Source organism: Lissotriton helveticus, chromosome 10 (assembly GCF_964261635.1).
Source record: "Lissotriton helveticus chromosome 10, aLisHel1.1, whole genome shotgun sequence".
In the NCBI taxonomy this organism is placed as follows: Eukaryota; Metazoa; Chordata; class Amphibia; order Caudata; family Salamandridae; genus Lissotriton; species Lissotriton helveticus.
Genome location: NC_136071.1, coordinates 1,098,791,375 through 1,098,803,637, shown reverse-complemented (window position 1 = coordinate 1,098,803,637; position 12,263 = coordinate 1,098,791,375). Strand labels below are relative to the sequence as shown.

Sequence of the window (12,263 nt, the reverse complement as noted above, 5' to 3'; positions counted from 1 at the left end):
ACTTGGCAGCTCAGACACACTAGGGAGGTGTTGCGCTTCTTGTGCCAAAGTCGTATCGTGGTTTATATAGTCTACTCGGTGCAAGTAGTTGAATCAAATCAACCAGAAATTAGATGAAATTGAAACCCAAAGGGATCATGAGTGCAGTCTGCCAATCTCCATGCTCTAACGGGGCCTAAATCTACTTCACAGAAAGGATGCAGTGTAGAAAACATGTTTGGTGTACCTACCACTAGGGTTTTGAAGCTCATCAAGATTTTCTAGTCTAGTCTGCGTGCTTTGTCATGTTGGTTTTGTCTCAAGCAGTTTGCAGTTTGGCAGGTTCTCGACTGCCTTCAAGTTCAGAGTTAACATATTTCTGAGTTGCAGATAACAGTAGGATTGTAAGGTGAGGTTCCAGCTCTTCCTGGATATAAGCATATAACCGCACGTAATTCTGAATCACAATTGCATCGGTGGTGGAGATCTCTAGAGTATCCCATCCATCGGGGCTGGTAAAGCCGCCACTTGAGGAATGTGTGTGCCATGCCACAGTAGTGTTTTACCCATCAGCTTGTCTTGTCATCCTAACACTTCCAAGGAGTCCCTCCTTATTTGATAAACCACTTTGGTGGTGGGTGGGGGCAAACCTGCCCTATTAAAAGCGGGTTGGTGCACCTCCACTTATCGCCCACCGTTCACTCCAGGACCCAGCTCAGCTTGAAGAGCGATTCACTGACTAACTGGGCAGATTAGTAAAAGGAAGGAGCATAAGCCATGCCCTTGCCTCATTCGAATGTTTATTTGCAGCACTTTGTGATGGCTCCTGAGATACCCCATTGTTCCAAAATAGAGCCCATAGCATAGAGGGGCCTTGATGAAAGAAATGTGAGAGAATTCTGTAAGGATTATGCTATGTGATATAAAGGAGCCTGGACCAAGGCAGCCATTTTGAAAAGAGCCACCACTCTTCTCATCAAGGACAAGGAAAGGGGTGGCTACTACTGGAGAACATTGGGGTCACACTACCCACCCAGACCTGTGAATCTGAGCCTGCAATGAACATTCCCAGGTACTTAAAGCCTCACCAAATCACCTGAAACTTAGAACATGAGACCCACCCCATAACATCTACCTCCCTTCCTCCTGGGAACAAACTAGACCAGTGGTTCTTAACCCTTTGACTTCTGCCATTCGGATCTATTATCCGTATGACCAGACTTTGGGATAGCAGTAGTCATCGCTTCTACTATGGAGGCTTCAAGCTTGGCACGTAAATGAGATGGGGTAGTATAATGGCTTGCATTTAACAAATTCCATGGGAAAACCATTTGAACTAGAATTCTGCGACTGCCTGCAACTGACCGATTACCTATCATAACTCTTCTACTGAAAAGGGTCTTTCCAGCGAGTCCCCAATGACATCAGAAAGCTCGCCATGGGGAAAGCGGGTGTAAAAGTAGCCATTGCACCGGGGTGTGCAGGCGCTAGGGACAGTAGAGCCTACGATAGTAGTTAACAAATTCCTATGCTATGGCCTGAGTCTCTGTTATCCACTTTCCTTCAGCTCTTCTCACTCCCCCCACATAACAACTTTTCTTCTCTCTCCTACTCAACACAAACAGCAGATACCCTGACTTACTCGTGTGTTCATAAACTCGACACTGAATGGCCGTCCTAGTTCCCCGTGCATCGTCTCAACAGTACCCGGACGTTAAAACAGTTTTTGCTCCAAAAGAAATATATATTTTTAGTGAAAAACCTTTTTTCCCCTACACGCACACACGCCAGTTTTGATGCTGTCCCCTCTCACGATGGATGGCCCTTAACAGAAGCATCTCTGACAGTGTCCAGTGTAGAAAGGCTCCAGAAATGTCTATAAATACCCACAAACCCACACGTTTGTGGGTTTTGACGTAAGTAGGCAGGCATGCCTGCCCTCACACACACTCAAGCAAACTTCCACACGCGTACTATTACACTACACTGGTGAAACCTTTTAAGAAAGTAAAAACACATTGTAAACAGCAAACAGGAGTTTACAATGGTATCTGAAGGTGATTCTGTGCCTTAGTTCACCTTTTTATAACTGGTTCTGTATTACTAGGAAGCTGACTTCCTGTTTAGAACTGAAATGGAAAGTGAAGATGGCCCACACAGTGTGTGAATAGTCACAATAGACGGGGAAATCTCCCATAAGGCAGAAGTAAAAGTGCTTACAAGATAAATGTCTGGTTTTGAAGAGTGCAAGAAGTGTCAATTCTACAACAGTTCGCTTGAATCCTTTAAGAGAGCTGCCGAGGGCATGAAAACACAAGGGTATTTTGATAGAAAGAAAAGAAAAACAGACACATCGCAGAAATGGAGGAATCAAGAAACAAAGAAAAGTCTTGTTATGCCTGGTAACTATAATGTTGGACAAAAATGCCAACCCTCCCGGCCACGTGGAAGAATTTAGTTGGCGTACAAGGTTTGCTCTAGGTAGGCACTTCAGAAAATGAAAGCACCTTTGGTCATTGTATCTGTGGGTGCCCTTTCCTTGACAGCTCGAAGATATTATGCCTAGGATAATACCTCAAAAGTCAAAATTATAAGGATTCTCCCAATATCTTGCACTTTCTCTTAGGTGGCCAGGATGGAGTGGCGGCAAAGGTCTGGGAAGATTTCTACAGAGGTACTGAAGCTAAAGCAGGACCCAGGAGGAGAGTAAAGGGTCCAATGGAAGACTTACAAATGGGTAACTAAATTAATTTATATTCACTTTTTTTGACATTCTCATTTTTTTGATTTAAAGTATATTCTTGATTCCCTAACGTGGATCCGAGGCAGTGAGACGTGAGCCATCTTCGAGCGAGAAATTCATGAAGACCCCTGTTTGGAATCTACCCCAGAGGCCTATTAATGATTCAAACAGTTGTCAACCGTAATTTATTTATAGAGACACGAGAGCATACCAGCAGTAGGTGCAGAGTCTGCTGACCAGCACCACCCTAAGTACATCTAAGCGGAATCGCATACCTCAGAAGGCTGTTACACATCATCCCAGTCCTGATGAAGACCCGTCCTTGATGCGCACGAATCAGCGCATCGCCCCCTAGGGTCGAAACGTCGACGCATTGTTATTTGATATTCAACTGTATAAAGTCTATTAGGACCAGGAACTAATTGATTGACCTAACTGACTATTATGAACACAGTCGGCATTGTGAATAAGTGTTTTTCATCACGTATTTATGTATGTTTGCTTTAATGTGTACCAGTCTTGCACAAATCTTCTTGTTGTATATTGTATATGTTCATTTTTTGTTTGGACAGCTGAACTAATGTTTGAAAAGAATTCAACAAGCAAGAAAGTATATGACTAAAAATTTACTTTCGTTATCATTGTGGTCAGTCTTGTTTGTATTTCCTTTAGGTATAAGTACCAGTGTATGCATACCCCTACAGGGCATACTGATAAAGTAATACAATCAGAACACTACATCACTAGGTATTTCAGTCCAACAGAACCATTATTTATTGTTTAACTACCCACCCAGGTTCTGAGGGTTACAGGGTCACCCCATTACATTTAATGGTTAAAGTATATTCTAGCAGTCATCTTTCTCCCAGCAAGAGAAATGCAGGTAAGCCGGTACTGGTGCCTATGAGCTGCATTGAAGCTCACAAACGCACAATATATAATGGCTTCATATATTTGTATAAGTGATCACACTGTTTTCATGTCAACAAATGGCACCCGCGTATCACTAAGACTCTCCACAAATAGAGAAGATGCATGATGGATACACAAAATAGTCATATTTTATTTTTTACTTACACATCAACCTGCCCTATTGATTCATAATTAAAATAGAACAAGGATTTTACTAATGTTTGTGAGACTTTGAAAATAAGGTTCTGTTGTAGAATTTAAGTCAGCTTACTCCAGTCAAACTGATAAAAGGTGTATCGGTCTGGAATGGTAAATTAAATAGTAAACTAAAGACCATTATATGATAGTGTGTATGTTCTAAATAACATATCTAATATAGTAGATTTCATGATGAAAATGAGATACCCTGCAAACTCTTTAGTGCCTTCATGGCTGTGTATGAAGTAAATAACATGTGGTATAAAGAATATGACACATGGAAGATTATTTACACATTTTAGATGGAGAGATATATTTGGTAGGAGATATAGCCTCCCAAAAATTATATTTTGCTTTACAGAAGGATTTCTTCCTGAGATTAAAAAAAGTTTGAAATCTAAATGAGATGAGGATATCAGTCATCAGTTTAACAAGTCATTTTGAAAAGGGCTTTGATCACTTGAGAAACGACTGATGGGGGTAACCTAACATTATTTAAAATATCATGCCAATGTTAATTCAAACTTTTAGAAGCAAATTATGCCACCATTCCCTAAAAGAAGCATATCTCTTGGATCATCCATAGGACCTGAAGAAAGCCAAACAATTCTGAAAAAGAGATAAGTTAACATCACCGTAAAAAAAAAAACGAAACGTTTTTGTTTCATTTTTTAAGGGCAGGCAGTGGTCCCTGCGACCCCTACCTGCCCGTAAAAATTATTTTTGCATGAATTTGCAAAGGGGAAGGGGTCCCCTGGGGACCTCTTCCCATTTGCGAATGCATTACCACCTATTGAAGTAGGTGATAATTGCGAGTGTTTTCCAACGGCAATTGCAGTTGCAAAACATTAGTACATGGTTTTGAGACTTGCTATTTGGAAGGGAATGCCCCTTTCAAATAGCGAGTCGCAAAACCTATTTAGCAATCACAAATAAACTGCGCCTTACTAAATATGCTTTGTACATGGCCCATGATGTTTTTGCATGTGCAAACGGGTTCGCAAACCCGTTTGCGCAAGCAAAAACGGGTCATACATCTGGCCCTTAGTGCGCCAGAGAGGGATCTTGGTTTCATTTTGTGCTGCCAACAGGGGCGGCTCCTCCGTAATGGCAGAGGGGCATTGCCCCACTACCAGCAGATGATAAACAAAACAATAATAACACGTTGCTGTTATCGTTTTATTTATCTCTGACAGAGTTACTTATGTCCGACGGGAGGGGCGGGCCACCAGGGCAGGGAGAAGTACTGTGCACTTGTAAGTGCACATGTGTGTTTGGCAGGCCGTCTCAAGCACACAGCAGCTTGAGCTGCGGCTGCCAGGGCTGAGACACACGACGTGGGTGGGGGTGTGTAGCTGAAGCCCTTGCAGCCAAATGGTTTTGCGCGCCTGCCCGTTGCCATTCCTAGCGAGCCACAAGAGGAAAGATGCAGCATGATCTACTCATTGCAACTAGCAATAGAACGCACAAATGCTTTCTACTGCACCTGTGTTTGTCAAGCGCTGCATGGTTTACTAACTTCCGAGGACAGATAATAAACATTAGCAGACCCACAGGTGTGCATTTTAGAAAGCTTCTACTGTGTGTATGCAAGCTCTCGGCACTGGGCAACACACTGCTGCATGCAGGGCCGGCTTTAGGGCAGTGTGACTGGTGCAGCCGCAGTAACATGGGTTTAAAAGCATCTGAACTAGCTTGTGTCCAGTAGGTTTTAGACAACAATAACAATGTGAAGGTAACTCAGGTGAATAATGTTCCTACTGATGACAGATTGGAATTTTGTCTAGTGGCAATTTTGACACATCATAAAATAGTGCAGGCGGTTAAGGTGCCTGCTGCAAAGAACATGTAACATACAGATCACAGAAATTGTGCGCGTGAACTATAGTGCTATAAAAACATGAAATGTGTTTTAGAGGAAGCTATGGAGAGATGAGAGGCGTTGTTGGAGAGTGGTAGTGAGGAAATTATGAGAGAAGGCTGTCATCGGGGGTCGCCAAAAACTACTGTTGCGCTGGGCACCACGAGGTCTACAGCACGCCTGACTACATGCTTCCCTGATATACCTTTCACGACGGGCCAAATATTGTGGTATTAAGGTCCATGACTAGTAATGCCAGTGCTGTATTTGTTTAAGCTCCATGTCTATCAATTCCCCTTAGGCTCCTGTGTACATGCCTATGTTCTTCTTGCATGCACACTACCATGCCTGCATTTTTAATATACCAGTTTAATTGTAAGAATAGCATACCAGCATTTTTAATATACCAGTTTAACTTAAGAATAGCATGCCTGCATTTTTTATATTCCAGTTTAACTTAAGGATAGCAAGCCTACATGTGTAATATACCAGTTTAACTTAATTATAGCATGCCTGCATTTTCAATATACCATTTGAACTTAAGAATAGCAAGCCTGCATTTTTAATATACCAGTTTAACTTAAAAATATCATGTCTGCATTGTTAATATACCAGTTTACCTTAAGAATTGAGGTTCCGTGGCTTCGGGACCGGACTCCATTTTGTTTACGTTGTTTGCGACGCCATTTTGTGTTGCCCTCACGTAGGCTATAGGGATAAACGAACGAACGAAGTTGCATGGGCCTCGTTGTCCATGTAAGCATTTAACGTGGGCCTTTTCGACTTACGAGTGAACTGCAAGATGCTGACACCGTCACCTGAAACTGACCCTTTCGCGAAGCTAGTTTCTTTAGCAGATCGTTGTCTGGAATCGTAATCAATGTTCAGGATATCGTTAACTTTTAGTTTCTTGCACATATCTTATCCTACTCAACATCTGAATTGTTTCTTTTCTTTACGACTTTTCATTATATGGGTAGTGCTTTCAATTATGGGTTTGTCCGGCTTTGGTAATCGAATTTGGGACAGTCCTAATAATTAACTTGTGTGGTTGGTACGATGTAAAGTGAGCTTTTTGGAATGTGATAATGTACAGAAATGTGTTTTCATTGGTCAGAATTTGCCACAGTGGGTGTGCATTTGTAATGGTCTGAATTCTCGATAAAAAGTGGTGCCTTGCTCTCCGAAAATTGAGCAGTCTCCTGAGTTGTACACCGTGTTGTATTGCTTGGTTTACTGTTACTAGCTGCAGCTAATAAATTTGATCTCTGACGCCACCTAGAAGTATTCTGTGTCTCTGTTTGCCAGGACAGGGGAACCCGAAGACATCGGGCGTGTCCCTGACGCCGCTGGGTTCTGAAAGACCCGGTTCTTCAGTTGGCGCCCAACGTAGGGCGACTTCAGCGGTACCGGTCTAAGCCCGAGGATCGTGAGGAGCCACGTGAGGAAATTCTGGAGGAAGGCCGCCACTTCATCGACCCCTGCATGTCGACATGGACCGAAGGTGTTTTCTGCAAGGCTTCCCGCTTTCCGACGGCTACGAAGGACTGCTGCCCTGACTGTCGCCCTGTCTTGGACCCTCGATAGATGCTTTGTAGAGCGTGACGATAGACGGTCTTCTGGTGGCATGACAGATATTTTGGTTAAGTATAAGTGGGTCGCTCCCACGACTTTGTTTTGGTTCTTGGTTTTGTTTGATTCGGTTGCTACAACAATCGAAGCCGAGGGGCTCGTATATTTGCGAATGTATCGATAGTTGATAACCCCTTGAAGTTTGAAGCTAGATTAGTGAGCTATAAGATGCCTGGTCTTAGCAATATTAGGAAATTGTTTAGTTGTGGTTGTAACAGGGATTCCCGATTGGAGGATTCGTGTCCGATACCTCCGGTTGGAACTCCGACTTATGAGCTCTATTCAAAACACGGAGTGGGTTCTATTACTTATAATGAAGTGTGGGTCCGCTATACGAAGAAAGATGGTGTTTTACGATGGCCCCAACATGGTAGTTTCGAATTAAATATTTTAGATAATCTGGAAGTTGCGCTATTTAAGAAGAAAGCCTGGCCGGCGATGTTTGACTCTTTCCGCCTTTGGCGAAAGGAAGCCAAACAGAGAGAAATTAAGCAAGCAAAAAGAGATAGGAAAGATAAGAATATGTCAGTACTACAAGCTGCTAGGCAATATAGGGATGATGGAGAAGAGCGAGCGAGCGAAGTTTCAGATAGACAGCGTTGCATGGCCATAGATAAATGTTATCCGGCCTTGCCGTCTTCTCCTCCGAAAGTGATTGAAGATCTTGGAAAAGATCCTTCGATCTCTCATTTGCTGAGATTGCTACCTCCCTATGTGCAGGGTGCTACTGCACCTCCATTACCCCCGGTTGTTCCACACTTTGTTGTTCAACCTCCTGCTGTTGTTCAGCCACCCGGTGCTCCACAGATGGTTTTGCTCTAGGGTCGCCAGCTTTGCTACCAGCTTTGCCTCAAACTCCTTTGCCTTCTACTTCTGCGTCTTCAACTCCTACTGTTCTTGTCCCTACACCTTCTTTGCCTCCAAATACTTATTCTCCTGTTCTTATGTCTGCTTCTTCTCCTTCTGTTCGCAAACGAATGCAAGAGACTGTTACTAATTTGTTGTCTCCATTGTTTGGGTCATTGAATATGACCCCTGTTTCGGAACGTAAGCAGAGTCGTAGTCAGCTTCCCGGTTCCGAGGAACGGGCAGTGTTGGATTTGTTGGCTCGTAGATGGATTTCGAATGCTTCTAGGTATAATTTACAAGCGATTATGGATGTTTTCTTTCAGTGGGAACCGCCTAAGCAAAGGTATGTTTTTGATGTAATGTGTACGTTTCTGCGTGAGGAATGGGAAAATAATGAGTTGGGTTTGATTCCGCAGGAAGTACTTGATGTTCAGTCCGAATTTGCTAAAGGGACGATAGTGGATCTGATGTTGCAGATGCCGTAGAGACGATACTTGTTTTCAGATCTAGGCTTCCGCCTCAGACATTGTACGAACCTGATTCCTCTGTTAGGAGGAAAGTGAAGCAGTATCCTATGAGAGAGGTTTCTCCTGTATGGAGAGATGAAGTTGTTGCTAATGTCAATCAGGGTATTCAGGGTGTACCGGCTCATTTTCAGTGAGTATGGGTACATGTCCCTTGGAAGAGAGCAGAGGTCTTGGCTCTTAAGCAGACTTTTCCTGACCCTCGTAAAAATCCTGCTGGTTATTACAAGGAGTTCTCCCAGACAGTTGAGGAATGTATTATGAATTTAGCTGACATCGATATGTTGATGGGTAATGTAGTTCCGCAACCATTGTGGGCGAAGATTCGCCATGAGAATCATGCTGCAGAATTAGGTGATACTTGGGCGAATATTGTTGCTGCGGATGGTCGACAGGTAGGAGGTGCTAAACCTGAACCCTTAGTTGCAGACTTACCCGGTAGAATTATTAATTTGATGAAGACTATGATGCCTCCTTTACGAGTGAATTGGGATAAGTTAGCAGCGTGTAAGCAAAAGAAAGACGAGAGTGTGTCTGATTTCTTCACTAGGTTTGAAGAGACGTTTATCGATCATAGTGGTCAGGACATGAGTACTGAAGGTGGTCAAAGGTTGTTCGTGGATAAATTTGTCTTTAATTTGCTCCCCGAACTTTCTAATAAGTTAAAGGACTCTGAGAGTTCATGGGCTGTTTCTTCGTCGGCCCAGATATTGGCTACTGCACAATATTACGAGAATAGGGATAAAGATGAGAAGGATAAAGCGGAGAAGAAAACGAAAGATTTAAAGACTAAAGTTATTTTGCAGCAAGCTTATCCGCCTCGTCAGAATCAGCCCCAGTTCCAGCAACCGCCACAGTTTCAGAGATTGTTACAGAAGCCTGAGCCTTACGTTCAGCGATTCTTTCCTGGTCCTAATCAGTGTGCTTACTGTAGAGAGGAAGGTCATTACAAGAATAGTTGCCCCGCTTTGCTACAGCGCGCAAATGGTGTATCTGGTCAGAGAGGTCGTGGTGGTTTTCAGCAAGCTCCTAGGGGTAGGGGACGTGGTGTGATCCCCCAGAATGAGCGTCCCTCTTCCCTACAGAATTCTGCGAATTATTTTGACAGACAGAATGTTCCGAGTGGTCAGTCTGCCCAGTACTATGCTGAAGATTACTGTGTCGAAGGTGAGAGTGTTGGTTATAATGATAACTAGGACAGCCAAGGACAAAGTGAGGGAGTAGTGTCAGTTCCAGTAGATCAGAGTGGACCTTATGTTGAAGTGATTACATCAGGTGTGGTAGAACCTTTTCTTTTGGATACTGGTGCGACGAAGAGTTCTATTATGCACTCTAAACTTCCTGGCGCACCTTTGTCTGGCTTGACCAATGTTTCAGTAGGATTTTCAGGCGCCCCAGTTCGTAATCCGGTTTCTAGTCCTTTGTCCCTTTCCATTGGCCCTTGTAAATTGGAAGCTCCACTTATTCTAACGACTGGTTGTGGTGAGAATCTGTTGGGTTTGGACTTGCTGAAAAGATTGTATGCGACATTGCATTGTTCTTTTTCGGGAGTACAACTTACACTTGGTAAGAATGTGATTTCTGCAATGTATTTGTCTAAAGATTCAGAAAAGGGGTGGTGATGAACAGAGTGTCTGAATTAAGCAGACCACTCTTACCCAGTCCAAAGATCAGGGCTTGATCCATCACCGTTATTTAGCTCACTGCCCCATCCCAGCTCAGAACCTGGCTATATGCAAATTAGTCTGTCCCTGGCCCAGTGCATCATGGGAACAGGGCAGACCAAACTACCAAGCCAATTCTTCACCAGAAAGGAGACAAGCTACCGGGGACCGGTTTCTGGCATTTCAGCCTCGTTGGCCCGGCTTGCTTGAATCCTGATGGAGCAGTGAGCAAGGGACTCATGTCTGAGTATATCCTGCCACACCTATAGTGGCCAAAAACAATTCAGAAAAGGGGGTGGTGATGAACAGAGTGTCTGAATTAAGCAGACCACTCTTACCCAGTCCAAAGATCAGGGCTTGATCCATCACCGTTATTTAGCTCACTGCCCCATCCCAGCTCAGAACCTGGCTATATGCAAATTAGTCTGTCCCTGGCCCAGTGCATCATGGGAACAGGGCAGACCAAACTACCAAGCCAATTCTTCACCAATATGGAGACAAGCTACCGGGGACCGGTTTCTGGCATTTCAGCCTCGTCGGCCCGGCTTGCTTGAATCCTGATGGAGCAGTGAGCAAGGGACTCATGTCTGAGTATACCCTGCCACCCCTATAGTGGCCAAAAACAATTCAGAAAAGGGGGTGGTGATGAACAGAGTGTCTGAATTAAGCAGACCACTCTTACCCAGTCCAAAGATCAGGGCTTGATCCATCACCGTTATTTAGCTCACTGCCCCATCCCAGCTCAGAACCTGGCTATATGCAAATTAGTCTGTCCCTGGCCCAGTGCATCATGGGAACAGGGCAGACCAAACTACCAAGCCAATTCTTCACCAGAAAGGAGACAAGCTACCGGGGACCGGTTTCTGGCATTTCAGCCTCGTCGGCCCGGCTTGCTTGAATCCTGATGGAGCAGTGAGCAAGGGACTCATGTCTGAGTATACCCTGCCACACCTATAGTGGCCAAAAACAATTCAGAAAAGGGGGTGGTGATGAACAGAGTGTCTGAATTAAGCAGACCACTCTTACCCAGTCCAAAGATCAGGGCTTGATCCATCACCGTTATTTAGCTCACTGCCCCATCCCAGCTCAGAACCTGGCTATATGCAAATTAGTCTGTCCCTGGCCCAGTGCATCATGGGAACAGGGCAGACCAAACTACCAAGCCAATTCTTCACCAGAAAGGAGACAAGCTACCGGGGACCGGTTTCTGGCATTTCAGCCTCGTCGGCCCGGCTTGCTTGAATCCTGATGGAGCAGTGAGCAAGGGACTCATGTCTGAGTATACCCTGCCACACCTATAGTGGCCAAAATCAATTCAGAAAAGGGGGTGGTGATGAACAGAGTGTCTGAATTAAGCAGACCACTCTTACCCAGTCCAAAGATCAGGGCTTGATCCATCACCGTTATTTAGCTCACTGCCCCATCCCAGCTCAGAACCTGGCTATATGCAAATTAGTCTGTCCCTGGCCCAGTGCATCATGGGAACAGGGCAGACCAAACTACCAAGCCAATTCTTCACCAGAAAGGAGACAAGCTACCGGGGACCGGTTTCTGGCATTTCAGCCTCGTCGGCCCGGCTTGCTTAAATCCTGATGGAGCAGTGAGCAAGGGACTCATGTCTGAGTATACCCTGCCACACCTATAGTGGCCAAAAACAATTCAGAAAAGGGGGTGGTGATGAACAGAGTGTCTGAATTAAGCAGACCACTCTTACCCAGTCCAAAGATCAGGGCTTGATCCATCACCGTTATTTAGCTCACTGCCCCATCCCAGCTCAGAACCTGGCTATATGCAAATTAGTCTGTCCCTGGCCCAGTGCATCATGGGAACAGGGCAGACCAAACTACCAAGCCAATTCTTCACCAGAAAGGAGACAAACTACCGGGGACCGGTTTCTGGCA

General features: G+C 44.5%; 1 protein-coding gene across 1 annotated transcript in view; it reads right to left on the bottom strand.

The window, feature by feature from the left end:
• Window positions 1-2,740: 2,740 nt before the first annotated feature.
• Window positions 2,741-12,263, bottom strand: part of LOC144785288 (uncharacterized) — an 850,769-nt gene continuing 841,246 nt past the window's right edge. The window contains exon 2 of the mRNA XM_078664268.1: window positions 2,741-5,334. The gene's annotated coding sequence lies outside the window, so the exon portion shown is untranslated. The remainder of the gene's footprint in view (window positions 5,335-12,263) is intronic.